Source organism: Armigeres subalbatus, chromosome 3, assembly GCF_024139115.2.
Source record: "Armigeres subalbatus isolate Guangzhou_Male chromosome 3, GZ_Asu_2, whole genome shotgun sequence".
NCBI classification, from domain to species: Eukaryota; Metazoa; Arthropoda; class Insecta; order Diptera; family Culicidae; genus Armigeres; species Armigeres subalbatus.
This window is the reverse complement of record NC_085141.1, coordinates 332,003,625-332,018,514: the sequence shown is the minus strand read 5'-3', so window position 1 is coordinate 332,018,514 and position 14,890 is coordinate 332,003,625. Positions and strand designations below refer to the sequence as shown.

The 14,890-nt window shown below is 41.1% G+C and overlaps 1 protein-coding gene and 1 pseudogene across 2 annotated transcripts in view; one reads left to right on the top strand and one right to left on the bottom strand.

Annotated features, from left to right (window-relative positions):
* LOC134225679 (elongation of very long chain fatty acids protein 7) overlaps window positions 1–14,890 on the top strand; it is a 368,124-nt gene that overhangs the window by 341,998 nt on the left and 11,236 nt on the right. The window lies entirely within an intron of this gene.
* On the bottom strand, window positions 9,901–10,845 carry LOC134219795 (elongation of very long chain fatty acids protein 7-like; annotated as a pseudogene).

The following is a 14,890-nucleotide window of genomic DNA, read 5'->3' as shown; positions in this document are numbered from 1 at the left end:
TGAGGCTTTCTGAACATCTAATTTTTAAGATTTTTGAAGAATTTTATTACACCAGGTCTTTTTACACGGTTTTTTTCACGGTTTTTTGCGAGGTTTTTTTACGGATTTTCGAATTAACGCGGTTTTTTTACACGGATTTTCGAATTAACGGGTACCAGATCAAAATTTTCTAAGTCTTTTGAATGGAAAACACTTAGAATAATTTTATGGATATGGAACGATTGTTTTTAGAGTATAAAACTGCATACAATATGGGTATTGCCGGAATGAGCTCGAGAGTAGAAGCGGAAATCGATGTTTGGCGTCATTTTGAAATTCAAGATGGCGACTTCCGGTTTGATAAAGGCCCGAAACCCATGCAATATGGGTATTGCGAATGAGCTCGACGAGTAGAAGCGGAAATCGATGTTTGCGTCATTTGAAATTCAAGATGGCTGACTTCGGTTTGATAAAAGGCCGAAACCCATGCAATATGGTATTGCGAATGAGCTCGACGAGTAGAAGCCGAAATCGATGTTTGCGTCATTTTGAAATTCAAGATGGCCGACTTCCGGTTTGATAAAAGGCCCGAAACCCATGCAATATGGGTATTGCCGGAATGAGCTCGACGAGTAGAAGCCGGAAATCGATGTTTGGCGTCATTTTGAAATTCAAGATGGCCGACTTCCGGTTTGATAAAGGCCCGGAAACCCATGCAATATGGGTATTGCCGAATGAGCTCGACGAGTAGAAGCGGAAATCGATGTTTGGTGCCATTTTGAAATTCAAGATGGCAACTTCGACGAGTAGAAGCCGAAATCGATGTTTGGTGCCATTTTGAAATTCAAGATGGCGACTTCCGGTTTGATAAAGGCCGAGTAGAAGCCGGAAATCGATGTTTGCGCCATTTTGAAATTCAAGATGGCGATTTCCGGTTTGATAAAGGCCGGAACCCATGCAACATGGGTTGAATGAGCTCAACGAGTAGAAGCCGGAAATCGATGTTTGGCGTCATTTTGAAATTCAAGATGGCTGACTTCCGGTTTGATAAAGGCCGGAAACCCATGCAAAATGGGTATTGCCGGAAAGCTCGACGAGTAGAAGCCGAAATCGATGTTTGGCGTCATTTTGAAATTCAAGATGGCGACTTCCGGTTTGATAAAGGCGAAACCCATGCAATATGGGTATTGCCGGAATGAGCTCGACGAGTAGAAGCGAAATCGATGTTTGGCGTCATTTTGAAATTCAAGATACTGACTTCCGGTTTGATAAAGGCCGGAAACCCATGCAATATGGGTATTGCCGGAATGGGCTCGATGAGTAGAAGCCGGAAATCGATGTTTGGCGTCATTTTGAAATTCAAGATGGCCGACTTCCGGTTTGATAAAGGCCGAAACCCATGCAATATGGGTATTGCGAATGAGCTGACGAGTAGAAGCCGGAAATCGATGTTTGGCCATTTTGCAAGATGGCCAACTTCGACGAGTAGAAGCCGGAAATCGATGTTTGTGCCATTTGAAATTCAAGATGGCTGACTTCCGGTTTGATAAAAGGCCCGAGTAGAACCGGAAATCGATGTTTGGCGCCATTTTGAAATTCAAGATGGCGATTTCGGTTTGATAAAGGCCCGGAACCCATGCAAATATGGTAGCCGGAATGAGCTCAACGAGTAGAAGCCGAAATCGATGTTTGGCGCCATTTTGAAATTCAAGATGGTAGACTTCGGTTTGATAAAGGCCCGAAACCCATGCAACATGGGTATTGCCGGAATGAGCTCAACGAGTAGAAGCCGAAATCGATGTTTGGCGCCATTTTGAAATTCAAGATGACCGACTTCCGGTTTGATAATATGACCGAAACCCATGCAATATGGGTATATCCGGAATGATCGACGAGTTGAAGCCGAAAACCGATGTTTGGCATTTAAAATTCAAAATGGCCGACTTCCGGTTTGATTAACGACCGGAAACCTGTGCAATATGGGTATTGCGAATCAGCTCTACGAGTAGAAGCCGAAAATCAATGTTTTGCCATTTTGGATTTAAAGAATGAATTTGAGTTCGTTAAAACGACTGGAAACCCCTGGAATGGGTATTAAGGAATGAGCTCGACGAGTAAAAGCCAAAAATCTATTTGCCGCCATTTTGAATTCAAGATGGCCGTTTTCCGGTTGATAACACGACTGAAACCCTTTCAATACCAATGGCCAGAAACCATTATAAGAATTCCTCCGGCATTTCTTCCAGAAAAAAATTCTCCGGAAGATCCTCAAAAAATCTTCGGAAATCCTCACAAAATTCCTAAAAGTTCCTCAGAAGAATTCCTCAAAAGTTTCAGAAAATTTCTCCGAAGTTTCTCAAAGGAATTCCTCTGAGTTCCTTAAAGAAATTCTCTGAAGTTCCTTCTGAATCCTCAGGAAGTTCCTCCAGGAATTCATCGGAAGTTCCCATTCTCCGGAAGTCAGAAATTCTTCCACAGAAATTCCTTCGAAGTCCTCCAGAAATTCCTCCGGAGTTCTTCCGGAATTTCTCCGGAAATTCCTCCGAAGTTTTTCGGAATTCCTCCGAAAGTTCCTCCGAGTTCCTCCGGAATTCCTCGGAATTCTCCGAATTCTCCGAAAGGACCTCGAAGTTCCTCCGGAATTCTCGGAAGTTCCTCCGAATTCTCTCTAGAATTTCCTCCGGGTATTCCTATGGAAGTTCCTCCGGTATTCCTATAGTTCCTCCGGAATTCCTATGGAAGTTGTCCAGGAATTCCTCCGGTTCCTCCGGAATTCCTGGAAGTTCCTCCGAATTCCTCCGAAGTTCCTCCGAATTCCTCCGAAGTTCCTGGAATTCTCTCCGAAGTTCCTTCGGAATTCTCCGAAGTTCCGGGAATTCCTCCGAAGTTCCTTCGGAATTCTTCCGGAAGTTCCTCCGGAAGTTCCTCCGGAAGTTCCTCCGGAAGTTCCTCCGAAGTTTCTCTGGAATTCTCCGAAGTTCCTCCGAATCTCCTCCGAAGTTCCTCCGGAATTTCTCCGAAGTTCCTCGGAATTCTCAGTTCCTCCGGAATTCCTCCGAAGTTCCTCCGGAATTCTCCGGAAGTTCCTCCTGGAATTCCTCCGGTTCCTCCGAATTCTCCGAAGTTCCTCCGGAATTCTCCGGAAGTTCTGCCTTCCGACCTCCGGAATTCCTCCGAAGTCCTCCGGAATTCTCCGGAGTCTCCAATTCTCCGGAATTCTCCGAAGTTCCTCCGAATTCTCCGAAGTTCCTCAATTCTCGAATCTCCGTTCTCGAATCTTCCGAATTCCTCCGAATCGGAATTCCTCCGAAGTTCCTCCGAATTCTCCGAAGTTCCTCCGGGAATTCCTCTCCGAAGTTCCTCGGAATTCTCCGAAGTTCCTCCGAATTCTGAAGTTCCTCCGAATTCCTCCGAAGTTCCTCGAATTCTCCGAAGTTCCTCCGAATTCCTCCGGAAGTTCCTCCGGGAATTCCTCCGGTTCCTCCGGAATCTCCGAGTTCCTCCGGGAATTCCTCCGAAGTTCTCCGGGAATTCCTCCGAAGTTCCTCCGGAATTCCTCCAAGTTCCTCCGGGAATTCCTCCGAAATTCCTCCGGAAGTTCCTCCGGGAATTCCTCCGAAGTTCCTCCGGAATTCCTGAAGTTCCTCCGGAATTCCTCCGGAATTCCTCCGGAATTCCTCCGAATTCCTCCGAATTCCTCGAATTTCCGGAATTCCTCCGAAGTTCCTCCGAATTCCTCCGAAGTTCCTCCGAATTGCTCCGAAAGTTCCTCCGGAATTCTTCCGGAAGTTCGTCCAGCAAAATTCTCCGAAGTTCCTCCGAATTCTCCGAAGTTCCTCCGAGTTCCTCCACCTCCGAAGTTCCTCCGAATTCTCCGGAAGTTCCTCCGAATTCTCCGAAGTTCCTCGGAATTCCTCCGAAGTTCTCTCGGAATTCCTCCGAATTCTCCGAATTTCGAATTCTCCGAAGTTCCTCCGGAATTCCTCCGAAGTTCTCCGGAATTCCTCCGAAGTTCCTCCGGATGTTCCAAAGTTCCTCCGGGAATTCTTCCGAAGTTCGTCCAGCAACCTTCGAAAGTTCCACCAAAATTCCTTCACCAGTTCCACGAGAAATTCCTCCAAAAGTTCCTTCAGGAAATCATCCAGAAATATTTTGAAATTTCTTCATAAGCCTCCAAGAACTCCCTGAAATTCATCTTGAAATTTTATCCGGAATTCCTCCTGAAACACTACCGAGAGTTCCTCCAGAATTTCCTCCAAGAGTTGCTCCAAGTGTTCCTCAGAGAAATCTAGCTTAACTTTTCAAAAGGACCTAAGTAACATTTGTTTTAATGAAATAATTTGAATATTGCAATCCACAGACCAATATGAAAGCTTTTGATTGCATAGCATAGCATAGCATATGTGATAGCAAATCGTGGTGGCTATACAATGCACCTTCATCCGAATAAGGGCGAATGTCGCAAGAGAGGACCCCCGTCGACCCCTCCCTTAAACAAAGTGACAAGAAGCAGATCTCTCTGGTTTATCACCTCAGAACGAAAGAAACAATGCGAACTTGCATTCTGAGGTGATAAACGCAAATTCCCTGCCCGTCACTCCATTCAAACGAGGGAAGTTGACGAAGAGAACCACTAATTTTATTAATGGCTGCGCAATGCAAACGCAAAATTTCGGCAATCGCGATCGTTCGCTGTCCGAAACAAGAGCCAAGCACTGAACTAATTAACTTTATTACGGCCGCGCAATGCAAAATACAAAATTTCGGCAAATCGCGCATCGTTCTGCTGTCCGAAACAAGAGCCAACACGCACTGAACTAATTAACTTTATTACCGGCCGCGCAATGCAAAACACAAAATTAGGCAAATCGCGATCGTACTGCCGGCCGAAACAAGAGCCAACACGCACTGAACTAATTAACTTCAGAGCCCGCATGTAAAACACAAAATTTCGGCAAATCGCGCGATCGTTCTGCCGTCCGAAACAAGAGCTTTGATTGCAGTACTCAAATTAATTAATTTGAAAAATATTGTTTAGGTCCTTTTGAAAAGTTAAGCGAGAAATTCCTCCAGATGTTTCTCGAAGAAATTTCTTCGTGGCTGGAAGGAATTCTCCCAGTTCTACAAAGGATTTTTCTGAAGTTCCTTCAGGAACTCCTCCAGAAGTTCTGAGGAATTCCCAAGTTCCTCAAAGCATTCCGCCGGAAGTTCCTCAAGGAGTTCCTCCGGAAGATCCTCAAGGAATTCTTCCGGCATGTGTCCGTAGCGTAGTTGGCTATACGTTCGCCTTATAAGCGAATGAACATGGGCTAGATTACCATCCCTCTACCAAACCCTCAGTCACCGGCAGCGTGCCCAACGGTGGCGTTTGAGGTAACGCCTCACGGACACGTCTGCCAGACAACAACTGATAAAACTGATCTCGAAGGCATTCCTCCAACGTACTTCGAAAATGGCAACGAACAGAGCAACGATCATTGATTCACCATATGCACAAATGGACAAAGGATCACGATGATGTCGGCAACGACAACAATATCGAACTACGGGTATCCATAGACTCTGTACAGCAGAATACTACAGAGATCACGGTTCAGTAGCGCTAAGAACACGGAGTGCCTACTAAATAAATATATGAATAAAAAATCCTCCAGCAGTTCCTCAAAGGAATTTCTGCGGCGTTTTTTTTCTGAAATTCTCCGAGAATTCATGCGGAAGTTCCTCAAAGATTTTTTCGAAAGCTCCACAGGAGATTTATCCGAAGTACCTCCAGGAAATCTTCTGAAGTCTTCAGACACTCTTCAAGAATTCCTTCCAGAAATTCCTCCGATGATTCCTGCAAATTCCTCCTACTACAAAAAACTAGAAATTAAAAAAGGCGCCAAGAATGCAAACTTCTAATAAAATATTTTACTTAAAGCCTGTCCACGTTATATTTCGGACACTTAGATAATGTACAAGTGATTTGTCTCCATTTCATCAATTTGGACGAGAGTCAAAACATGCTGAAAGCATCATATGGAGTGTAAAGATTCATTTGTTACAAAAATGGATTGGGTTAGTGGTTTGTGAATTTTTTTAAAATTCGCATTGGAAGATGGGTGTCCGAGATTTAACGTGGACAGGCTTAATTATGTTGTCGACGGACAAGCGTGCGGGCGGACTGCTTGCCGACGAAGGAGAGAGAGCACAGAACCAGGGACATTCGCCTCCTCTACGATATCTCACAACGCTTAATCGGGGCGAAGATGAATGCAACGATACCCGTAAAGACGCGAATGGTTATTTCGACCCTTTTCAAGTGCCAACCAGGCCACCAACACCCAGCATGATCTGTCCAGGATGCGACGTAACGCGTCAACACCGAAGCGCCACTGCTAGAGATTCAAACATCTGCCATGACATCTGCTCATCTTCTGCATCATTTATTTCGTAATAGGACACCTCAACCTTCCCGGTCGTTTGGTTGCAAAGTATCTTAGTGAAGGTGCCCAAAAGGATGACCTGACGTGTACTCGTCAGTTATCAGACATGATGTTGCTGTGTACCGTCTTCAAAGTTCTATGCAAAGTTATCCTAGCCCGAATTCAGGAAAAGATCGATGCGACTTTCAGGGCAGCAGACCGGGTTCCGTGCTGGAAGATCCGTGTGGACCTTATTGTCACGCTCCGTATCATTCTGGAGCAGGTCAACGAATTCCAAGAGTCCCTTTACTTGGTCTTGAGAATATGTGGGGACCCTGAGACGCAAGGGGTTCCTGAGAAAATTATCCATCTATCGAGGCATAGTATGCGTCTTCTTGTGCAGAGTACTGCACAATGGGGTCGTGGCTCTATCCGGGTCGTAGCTGTGTGAGACAAGGTGTATTCCATCACCGTTACTGTCTTTATTGTAATCGAGTTATCTGGTAGGTGCCAAACCTATGCGAGCCTTTAACCATGGAGAATCTAAACGACATCATAGGCTGATGACGTGAACTTCTCGCTCAACGGTGCTCTGATATGCAGAAGAAGCTCAACGACTCGTCTTCCGCAGGCGATCAACGTCAACAAAACCAAATCGTAGGACGTAAACACGGCAACCTCTTCCGGTTACAGTAGTTGGACAATCAGTGGAGAATGTTGAAAAGTTCGAATATTTTGAAGCATGGCGTCAGAGGCGGTACCAAGATCAACATAGGCGCACGGATCAAGAAAGCAAGGGCTGCCTTTGCGAGTTTAAGTAATATCTGGAAGAACAGGCAGATATAACGCATCAAAACCGAATTTTCAACTCTAACGTGAATCTGTACCGTTATACGATTGTTCATCAACAGATGCCTACGGTACATAATATTTCAGTGGCCTACAACTGGATCTCAAACAATGAGCCCCATTGTCCGATAGTGTGAGGCCGAGTAATGGAACTCGGATCGGAGGGGCTGGATCGGCCAATTCACGAAGGAGCGGAAACGAAATATGCAACACAGCATTAGACTGGAACGCAGCGGGACATCGCAGCAGAGGCAAACCCAGAGGCTAACGCGACGGTCCATAGAAGAATTGAACTTAATCTAACCGGCTACAGGTAAAGCGATTCGGTCGTCGCTCAGGATGGAGATCTTTCATTGCTCTTTCTTTGCTCCACCGGAGCGTACAGGATCTATAAGTACATAAGTAATTACCCAACAAACAACGACAAGCTACAAATAAGCATCTAGGTTGAATTATTGTTATTAGTGATCTTCATAGCTGAAAAAATGGATGCTGAATAATTTGTAGACAGATTTCATTTCAGCATTTAATCAAACATATTCGAATGGCCTATTTATTTGTTTACTACCTTTATTTGAAGTCGAACTTACGTTTGTTTTATCACATTTCAGATTGGGGAATTAACAATGTACTGAACTAATGATTTTAAAGTTTCTTGTTCGACTATGATGTGATGCTCTGAAAGGGTGGTCGAATTGAGTTTGAATAGTAAGTTAATAAGCAGGCATTAGACATCCTTCTTAACCTTTGTCCTTCTTAACCATTGGATTTCACATTTATCTGATCTATCGCACAGTGGAAAAAACATGCTTTTTCAGTTTGAGAGAAAATCTGGATTCTAGATTTGGGAAATTTGATTTATAGAAAATAAAGATTTATTTTCAAGACATGCTTTTTATTTCGTGACTTATTAAAGTGTCGGAGATTATAACGAACAAAACTGTGAGAATAAAAAAATCATGCATTCATGCTGAACTAATTTTTACTAACTAACGAAATTTACTAAAAGTGGGACATAACGTCGTTGAATAACATCGAAATATTGAATCTTTGATGTGTGGAATCCCAATATTATCGCATGAATGTTGATCTTTATTGCGGCGAAATTAGAATAATCTTAGGACAATCATATCGCAACCGATTATCAAGAGATTCTGTGAAGGCGAATATACATTGATTTTATTTTCATAAATTCAAAATAGTATAGACGGATTTTATTTTATCGTTTATCGACATTTTTACGTATTTTCCTAGTGTGCGATGGTTATAACTGGTGAACAATGGTTGAAATAAAATCTTGTACAGTTATTAAAAACTGTAGTTTGACAGATCGACTTATTGAATAAGAGTCCAATTATGATTCATATTCAGCAATAAGATTATTTATGTTATGCATTGAGTGAGCCATATCTAACAAATCAGATGGCGCGGATGACAACGTTACCGGCGGATGATCAAATGACAGCAGTTCGAGACCTAGGAAAATTTTAAAATGATTATATGAAAATAGCAATTGCTTCAAAATACGTTCATTGGAGATCTTACTGACGTTACCTTCTATGCGTTATTATTTTCGAAGAATTCACATGTAGCTGAATTGAGGCTTAGTAAAATGCTTATTAAAGGTTTAACGAATCAGTTAATAAAGTTGTTTTTCAAAATGAGATGTTATAGTTGTATAACTTCGCCAAAATTGTGTGAACAAAGCTTGGAGAAGTTGTGATAAGAAATAGTACAGGCATAATTCAACACAGCGCTGAATTAAATCATCACACTGATGAGTTCAACTAGTGAATGTTTGTTGGGTAAATAATCTTCATGCTGCTAGATAAAACTGAACTTCAGTAAAAATCCTCTTCAAAATTGTACAACACCTTCAACACTACTTCTTTTAACAGTTCTCCAATATCCATCGATATGGTAGAAAATATTCGGTGGCGTTGTAAATTCATATACAGCGGCACGCCGATGCGGCGACGGTATAAGAAAATCACAGGTCTAACTGGAAGTCGGCCATCTTAAATTTCAAAATAACGCCAAACACCAATTTCCGGCTTTCGCTCATCGAGCCCGTTCCGGCAATACCCAGTTTCTTAGGTTTTGTCAATCAAATAGACTGATAACTTTTCACTTATCAATAAATCTTCTAAGTCTTTTTCATTGAAAAGGACTTGGAAAATTTTTCGATAGTATTTTTACACGGATTTTCTAATTAACGCGGTCTTTTTACACGGATTTTCGAATTAAACGGTTTTTTTCACGGATTTTCGAATTAACGGTTTTTTTACACGGATTTTCGAATTAACGCGGTTTTTTTACACGGTTTTTTTGCGAGGTACGTATCCTCGTAAAAAAAACCTGTGTATTAGATTTTTTATGTTTGTCTTTTTGGGTTCTTTAATTTTTAATTGGGGTTTTTATTTTTACTTTTATGTACAATGAATATTCATTAATTATGAACGCTGTACATCCGAAAATACTTAATAAGAAGAAGAAAATGACAAATTGATATGTTTACGTTGACAATTACAATTGTCTGCATGAACTTATTAATATTAATATGACCAAAATAAAGCAATAACAAAAAATCTTCATAGTAAAGGTACGTTACTAGTAATAGAGGTACGAATATCTATTACAAAACGCAGAATAATTTCCAAAATAATTTTCATAGGGAATCTGTCGGTTTTGGCCATGTTCCATTGGCCAATTTTGAATAACTACAAGAATAGAGCAATTCGCAAGGGTTTTATTAGTTCCAATAAGAGATATATCGCTTACGCTTCAACGCTGCGTCAACTGATCGAATATTTTGAAAAATAGTATTTCAGGGTTGGCCAAATTAGCACTAAGTTGGCCAAAACCGGTGCACTTCCCATAAGATTTCTTTGAAGACAGCATCTAGAAACTTATCGAAGTACTTAACACCGATGAAACCGCAGACGGGCATCAACGTGTGGTGGTACATGCAGGAACGATACCTGATTTTGCTTTTGCGCAGCACGAAGAACACTGTATCGAGCAGTTTGACGACTTACAGATGTAGTACAGCCAAACTGCGCCAGCCATCTGTTTAAACACTCGAAAAAAAGTCAAAATAAGCTCGCTCAGATAGTCACTTTGTTCGTTATCGACAACATACCCTCATAGCGATGGGATCCCGCGTAGTCCATCTTGGCACTTCCAATCGTAGTACCCGTTCCAACCCCTTGGACACCCTGCGGAAAAATTGGACCTCGAATCAACAAAATGCTTCCAACCACGCAACAGACGCGACGGCACAAACCTCATACACCAGCACGACACTGAGCAGCACCTGAACGGCGTTGTACCCGATGAGGACGTTCTCCAGCTTGAAGGGTTTTCTGGCCATCCACCGGGGACCGGCGTACAGGCAGAAGGAGGTACGTGGCAGGATCATGATCAGCGGGTGAGCGAACTGGACAGGAACCAGTCCTTCGTCCGCTCGTCCTGGTTGTCTATGAAGAACTGCATTATCCGGTCGAAGAACCCGCTGCTCTCGGTCATCGTTTCCGATTGCATTTTGTGGTATGTGCTAGTTTCGCTATATTGACAGGGTGCCGGATAAGGTTTGTTATTTCATGTGGTAATGTGTCTGGAAAGAAAAAAGGAACATTTCGCAAAGTTAGTTAAAAAATAATGACAATTATGGCATGGTGAGCATTGTTGGGAAAACTGAAAATCCTCAATCATTTTAGGTACCGAATACATATACATATACGATCTTGTGTTGACTGATGAGCGTCGAGATAACGCTGAAAAGGCTATTAAGATTGCTATCTGCCTGTCACAAGAGCAGAGCTTCATAATCGTCGATCTTGGGCGATGTTTCACCAGTTTCCGATTCAACCACGCTACCAGCGTGATAGTGTCCTATCACGAAGTCGTGATTTGTGGTCTGTGTCACACAACATTTTCTAGTTTCCTCCTAGTATTCTTCGTGGCACTTTGAAAGCTCTCCGGTCCATCTCTTTAACGTCCACACTTTATGTCCCTAAAGGACCACTGGTAGAATCAGAGTTGTATAGAGTTCACGGTGCCCCGGTAGACCGTTATTATAAAATAAAATGTCCATCAAAACCAAGTACAGGGCCTGATTCATGTGGTAATCTGCACCTCTGCCCAATTTTAAAAACTAGGAGGAATCTCGAGAAATCTTGATTAGAGTTTTAGTTAAGAAATCAGCATCCATACTGCCCTTCTACGCATAGTTGTCCATGTTGTTTTTGTGGATTTCGACCTTTCACCATAGAGCAGTCTATTTTGATGTATACTTTAGAAAACTCTACAGATTTCGAACTTTGTTCGGAAAATCATTGAAAACAACATCAAGTCTATTTGTCCCATTGCTTAATTTCTACGCATAATTGTTTCGCGGTGATTAAATACATCATTATGGCGGATTCTGTTATTTTATGGAGCAACACACATTGAAATAGCATTTTCTGTTCAGATCTTGCAATCTTAGCCTGTTGCACTGGTTTAATGTGGCAATTTGTTAATACTCATTCTAAGTGACATAATCACTTCAACCACGTGAAGGTCTTACTCCATAGATAAAGCATGTGGAGACATATGTCAATCGAGTAGTCATTCACGAAATCATGCATTGAACGGGCTGATATGCGTAGAAACCATAAAACAAGTGCTCTGTTTCTCGGCATACGTCCCGCCAAACTATTTTCATGATCGTTGTCGCAAATTCTATTTTGAGTGAAAATAAGAATGATTTCAATGAAATTAAGTCTTTAAGGTTCTGTAATGTAATAGTCTTATATTGCATCATGGTTATACGCCAGCAATGAAAATTAGGGTTCAATTTTAAATGCCATTTTCTCCTTTGTCGTTTTTGAATTTGGCAAGCATGCGTAGAACGGCAGCATAAAAGAATCCAAAAATATCACCATAAACCCTGATTAATCCACCAGATAGATGTCCTTCAATTCTTCTTGAACCTGCCGGTTGAAATAACCACCAGCTTTGCAGGGTTGCTGTCTGGCATTCTTGAAATATGCCCGCCCATCGTACCCTTCCAGCTTTAGCTACCTACTGGGTACTGGTCTGCCAGAGCTGGACGAGCCTTTGTTTCATCCTTTGCCGTTATTAGAAATCATAAATACTTACAACTGATATCTTACCTAACTGACTTAAGTATGTTTTTTGTATGGCTAACTTGCCGTTTAGTATAAGTGTTGCTTTCAATTTTTAATAGAATGAAAGGTAAAATTAATTTTAATTTAGTGTTTATGTTCATAATGGAGAGAAGTAAGATCAGAGTTCGTAGAATAACAGTAGTTAGGTGTTATCACAGACAAACAGACTTAACACTCGTCAAATTTCCATCGTTCACTGATTTACTGGTCAAACGTTAGTTGGCCAATCGATCACTTGTGGCGCGCGCATCGGATTTGCTTGAGTTGACGTTTGCTCAATACCGCCATCTGGTTCGTGATTTGCCCAACTAACTGAAATCAAAGTTATAATCAGGACTAGAAAAGCATGTTTTGATGTAAGCAAAACTCATTCCGGTACCTTTACAGAACTCTGAAACATGATAATTCAAGATATGGTACTTTAACGTGAATGGAAGCTTGCTTTCCAGCTGCTAGCAAAGTCATCAATTCTTCTTCAAAACCATGCTAGAGTTTCAAAGAGCTGTATCTTGCGTAATTTTTGAAATCATCTTGAACCTGCTTATTGAAATATTAATTAGATTGTTAATGTTTAGGCAGAGTAATGACGTAACTAGATGTGTAGTCGAGATAAGCAATGGTTCATTTTGTTTTTATTAAAGTGTTTTTAAAAGTTCAAAATTGAATATTTCTTGTCAAACTAAAACCCAAAAGAATATGCACAAAGGTATTTTTTTCTTTCTCTTGTGCATTTTTCCTGATGTTCTCCTTGGTTCTCGAGATCTCATTCTAGATGCCGAGCTCACCTTTGAAAATCGTAGCTTTTCCTTACCGCCATCTTTGGAGTCATTACCAGTCCGATGATCATTTTTGGGAAATCTAGAATATGATAAAGCCCGTCAATCAATTTACAGCATCTGACGAAGATCTATCCTGTATATAATGCTAAACAACTACACTGCCGTTCTACGTATGCTTGTACCAAATTTAAAAACGACAAAGGAGAAAATGGCATTTAAAATTGAACCCTAATTTTCATTGGTAGTGCATAACCTGATGCAATATAAGACTATTACATTACAGAACCATTCAGAAGACTTAATTTCATTGAAATCATTCTTATTTTCACTCACAAATAGAATTTGCTGACAACGATCATGAAAGGTTAGTTTGGCGACAGTTATGCGAGAAACAGAGCACTTGTTTATGGTTTCTACGCATATCAGGCCCGTTCAATGCATGATTTGTGAATTACTGCGATTGACATATGTCTCCACATGCTATCGGAAGTGAACCTTCCACGGGTTGAAGTGATTATGTCGTTAGAATGAGTATTGTACAAATTGCCCACATTAAACCAGTGCAACAGGCTAAGATTGCAAGATCTGAACAGAAAATGCTATTTCAATGTGTGTTCCTAAAATAACAGAATCCGCCATAATGATGAATTTAATCACAAGAGACAATTATGCGTAGAAATTAGCAATGGGACAAATAGACTTGATGTTGTTTTCACGATTTTCCGAACAAAGTTCGAAATCTGTTAGAGTTTTCTAAAAGTATACATCAAAATAGACTGCTCTTGAAAAGTCGAACACAAAAACTAATATGGGACAACTATGCGTAGAAGGGCATACTACTTAAACAAATCTTTAAGCTGTTGGTTTTTCATCAATTTTTTCCATATCAATCTTACTTCTGATGCTCTGAATACATTTGTGAATACAAAAAATACAAACTTTAATCTGAATGGCATTCAACAAAGAATCTGCAGCCTGCACGTGAATTCATAAAATGGTTTTGAACGAGAGGTAGCATTCTTGAAGATAGACGGCTTCAACCCATACAAAAAACAACTTCAAGTCAGTTTGGTGAGTCTAATCATTGTAAAAATTTATAATTGTAATAAAGGCAAAAAATGCAAACTGGTTGAAAACAACTTGGACCACTTTTGGACGGCTTTGAAGGTATTTTGGGTATTATTGAATTTAAATATAGATTCTTTGAAATTCTTTATTTAAAATATCAAATCAAGATTTCTCGAGATTCCTCTAGGATTTTTTTAAAATTGGTCCAGAGGTAGAATTACACAGGAATCGAGCCATGTACTTGGTTTTGATGGACATTTTATTTTATAATAACGGTCTACTGGGGCACCGTGGAGTTGTTTCCATCTCCCATTTCAATTACTTCACTTAAATTTCGTTTCATCTCACTTTTCAGTGGAACAAAACTCATTACTCTGCTCTGCATCGATCACAATGAGGTCGATGTCTTCCGCAGAGCCTAGGAAACATATGCCAGATCTCCTAATCGCGCCCTCGAGTGCAATAGTTGAATAATAAATTGAAAGTGCATTACCCTGTTTTAATCAATATAAAATTACAAATAGGTTGATACTCGCTGCAATCCGAATACTTATTTTCGAGCCATGAAACGATGGACATAGTCTAATCAGTTTCACCGGAAAACCATGGTCAGACATTATCTGCTACAGCTCACTTT